Source organism: Hyalella azteca, unplaced genomic scaffold (assembly GCF_000764305.2).
Source record: "Hyalella azteca isolate HAZT.00-mixed unplaced genomic scaffold, Hazt_2.0.2 contig16323, whole genome shotgun sequence".
NCBI classification, from domain to species: Eukaryota; Metazoa; Arthropoda; class Malacostraca; order Amphipoda; family Hyalellidae; genus Hyalella; species Hyalella azteca.
Genome location: NW_025946147.1, coordinates 117,136 through 121,580, shown reverse-complemented (window position 1 = coordinate 121,580; position 4,445 = coordinate 117,136). Strand labels below are relative to the sequence as shown.

The window sequence follows — 4,445 nt, the reverse complement described above, 5'->3', positions numbered from 1 at the left end:
ATGCACAGGCGAGACACGGACGGGTTGGTGGCGAACATTATATTCATTGCAAGGCTTCGGCGCGCTCTGTCCGAGTGGTGCAGAATTTTTTCGCGCTCCGGCTGGCGATTCTGGGCCAAACTATTGCAGGCTGTTTTCCTGTGGGCTGAATGATCTACTTCAATGGATGTGATCTGTCTGGTGGCTGGCAGCTGATTATGTTACAGTCAAGAAGTGTTAGAGGCTACGTTTTTGAGGGAAGTGATCATGAAAGTCCCTTCGAAACACGGCAGAGGTGGTCTCCGACAGGCATCCCCTCGCAACACAAGATCAAAGAGTGAAACGAATTACTCAGTCATGTATACGTTGGATGCTAATTAACGCTATTAGATACGCAGTAATTTAAGAGCACCTGAATAATTTTATTTGGCGCCATATTTGATATTTTTTAATAAGCTTCTGTGGCGTGATATTCTTTACGTTTTTACCTCTCTAATTTTCTCTGATCAGATCAATTGTTGAAAAGGATAAGCAAAATTTTGTGCTCGGCCTGCTAAATGAATGTATATGAAATTGAATTTTATTATCTTCAATCCAGATATTGGAATTTCATTTAAATATCAAAAGGTTGCAATAAGTAAGCTAACGTTAGCAGGCACTCCCGTTTCAATGTTTTCATGTTTGTTCAAATTTTCCTGTAAACCCGAGCAGCGAGACTGGCGAAATGAGACACTCCCTGAGTCTGGCGAGATCGAAATTTGAATTTTAATTTTATAAATTCTAACATGAGCAACTTTAATAAATTCATGCGAAATATAATCGTAGAATGCATGCACGTCAGAGTTGAGTACGAAAACCTGAAAATGTACTAAAAACAAACAAACAACAAAGTACTACAACAACAACAAATGTACTAAAAACAAACAAACAACAAAGTAAAAACAAATGTAGTGAAGTTCATTATCCAGACGCGTAGATTTCTTCTAACACTATTTCTGCTAATTAATTTGCGTACTTGATTGAAGTTATACAGAAGTATACTTTACAAATCTTACTCTTTCAGGTGAACGACTGGCTCATGAACGTGCCGCGGCCGTACGTGGCAAAAGATGCGCATGGAGACCTCGGTTGCCGGTTGAAATTCAAACATTCAATTTTTAACGCTGGAACCGTTTAAAATAAGAATATCCCCGTCTCACGAACTTTCGTTCAATTATCAGGGAAAGATGTAGAAAAAAACAGTGCATAAAAGCTCGCCATTAGCACGTCATGGCAGTGGTCCGCTGCACTGCACGAAACAAATCCAATAGTTACAGTATGAGGGCCACGTTTGGCACGTTGCCTTCGACTGGCGGCGACAGGTGAAAGCCCAATAGCGTTTCAGAAAGCATTGCCGGTGTGGAAACACCAATGATACATCAAAACATTGCACGCCCTGGAATTTACAGGTCAGAGAAACAAGATGAAACCTTTCTCAATGGTCGATTGTTGAACAATTGATTATCATGAATATCAATATGAAGATTCTCCAGGGAAATAATTTTATTATCTGCTGGGAAAATCAGATAACAGATTAAGCAAGATAAAAGATTGTTCTGCTATCGAGAACCGATGCAAAGATTGAATCAACCTGAGCCAACCAACCACATATCTTCAGAGATTCTTGTACTTGGTCGTTTTGTTTTGGCTATCACCGCATTTGTCATAACATTACTAACAAAATGTGTAAAATTGAAATACAAAATTTTTGCTGTCGGAAACTGAGACGGAAGTACGAATTTATTTGATAATCAAATTTTGCATTTTCTAACAAATTCTGGAAGGTTTCTCAGGGCCCAGGGTGGCCCAGTGGTGGGCAGGGTTGCCCAGTGGTTAAAGTTCAGAGTACCAAGATTGACGCACTAGAGAGGCGCGGGTTCGATCCCAGCTCTGTGCGCCAGTTTCTGGTCAGAATAGGCGAGGAGGCCGGGCGGTTAAGCACAGCAGAATTGTAGCAGTGCGTTGCGAGTTCGAGACCTCAAAATGCTGTGAATGTTCTGCGATGTTAAGAATCGGCGACAGGCTTACGGCCTAATAAACGCTGAAACCGCTATTATTATTATCATCATTATGGGAAAAAAAATTGTTTCGTCCTCCAGTATGGCCTGTCGACTGCAGGATTTGAATTTGTGTCATTCTGAACCCGAGAAACTTTCAGTCAGGCCTGAAAGTTTTTGAAGTATTGGCTAGCTTCAGTAAGGCCCTGAAAGTTTTGGCTAGCTGCCATAAGTCACATATTAATTTTCATTCAATATATCAGTTAGATGGGAACACTAACAATATATAAACCATACTCTTAAAGCATGTCTTGAACGCATTCCGTTAAAATGTATAGTTCGTTCAACCAACGAGACCTCTGTCAGGCGTGAGTTTAGGTTCAGTATAGTCTATAGTATAGATGGATGTATTATTGCTTTGATATAACGCTGCAGTTGGATTATTCATCATATCAGAGCATGACGAACTAGACTCAGATATTCAAATTACCAGTCGCGTGACCTCAAAAGTTCGGATGGTTTCTCGCCACGCCTACCAATGTCCGGAAGTTATTTGAAACAAGCTTCCCTATTGGTTTTATAAGTCCAGCTTTAGGAAGGATGGGGTTGAAACGCCAATGAAAAAGTCGACGAAAGTCGACTGTGTCTGTGTGTTTATGAAAGTCGACGTATTTTCAGATAAACAGGAAAATATTAAGTCGTAGGCCGAAAGTTAACGAGATACTCTTTCTGTTAATATCGCGGGATTCCTGCAATTTATCGATTGCGGCTGATTAACAGCTGATTTTCAATAAAGCATTTATGTGCTCATTTTGTAGTGATCAACACTTTGCAAGAGTCTTAGGATTTCAGCTCTGCAACTCGTCCTAATGTATTTTTTTGAATATTTATCAAAAAAATCTACTCCTAATAGTAAGTACTGGTGTTGATTCTCAATAATTGAACCGAGAAACATTTCGGGAGTCTGAAAATTCGACGTTAAATCTCTTATATTCATTACAATAAAATTATTCGCCTGCAACCTTCTAATCATTCTTTATCTGTTGATACATTTCGCTACATACTTTTTACATCGTAATTCTAAAACTCATTCAATCATGGAATGAACATGCTCGTGTAACGCTTCCACGACACGCGAAGTTCAATTTTCATTCGATAACTCATGACCAAATCTGAGAATAATTTTATGCTTCGTGAGGCGTAGGAAGAATTTAAAATTTATATACGTTTATTATGTTTACACATTCGTTAACGATTAAATCACAGTCACAGATAAAGATACGAATACATTTTGATAACGCACGTACAACGTATAAAATTGTGGCACTTTTCTTCATAATACATACACGAAGGCGGCTTATTTTCGGCCTGCAGTTGGCCGCAGATATGCCGGCCAAGAAGAGGGGCTGCAGCACATTCGTCACAGCTTAGGCATGTCTGAGGAGTGAAGAGAAGACGAGTTACTTTACCTTAATAGAAATTCGATTTACCAGCACTTCACTTTAAGATTTATAGCCAGAACCATTCAAATTTAAAATAACCGATCAGGCCATAAACAGCGGATAATTTTTTTTTTTGCAATTATGCTTGCAGTTCGCAGGTTATATTTACATTCACTGACGGCGGCCAGCATCTCTAAATTGCTGTTGATAGGCTGGTCCCTTATTAACTGTTTAATCAGTGTAGCAGATGAACGAGGCTCGAACGGCGACTCGTTAACGTCGTACCGCCGCCTCGCGATAATTAACCAATCGTCAACCTGGAGAGCAAGCAAACTACATTAGATTTATATTTTTGTAATCTTTAAATATTAGGAAACGGTAAATGAATGATATATAGCGTTCCATTAATAATTTAGACAGTTATTTTCACCGTCTGAAATATTTTTTTTTCATCGTGTTTCTTTGAAAATTAGTAATCCTACGACTATGTTATGTAGGTAGGATATTTGTTAGCTTGCACTAATTTCTGCAATAGGAGTGATCATAATTTCGGGTTTACCTGCCTCATGTTGAGGCCCGCCTCCTGCGCCAGATGTAGCTTCTCTTCGGTGCTTGGATAGCGCGTGAAATTCTGAGCAAATCAATTTTTCAAGATTAACTTCGCTTCTGGACAAAACGAGCGTCCAGTCTTCGCAGCGGCGAGCCGGCGACATCCCTTTTGCCTAGTTTTAATTTTTATGCGACTGAACGTTCACGTCCTTGCCCTCTATGATTCCCACCTATATATAGGGCGGAACGTCAGTCGCAATCTTATTGAAGAAATAACTTGAACCGATTGACAACAAAAGGCCATATCTTCTAGTTCACCATAGCGGCTTGAAAAAATTTATATGCCACCACTCAAATTAGGGCACTTCACAGCAGGCACATAATATGGTCATATTCATATAGAGATACAAAAGGCTACGAAAACTTTCCACCCAGTCAG

At 39.6% G+C, this 4,445-nt stretch overlaps 1 long non-coding RNA gene across 1 annotated transcript; it reads right to left on the bottom strand.

Moving 5' to 3' along the window:
- Positions 1–3,269: 3,269 nt before the first annotated feature.
- Positions 3,270–4,123, bottom strand: LOC125179282. The gene is made up of 3 exons (XR_007157212.1): positions 4,017–4,123; positions 3,627–3,774; positions 3,270–3,452 (listed from the first exon to the last, which is right to left on the bottom strand). It is a non-coding gene; the product is annotated as an uncharacterized LOC125179282 (long non-coding RNA).
- Positions 4,124–4,445: the final 322 nt, after the last annotated feature.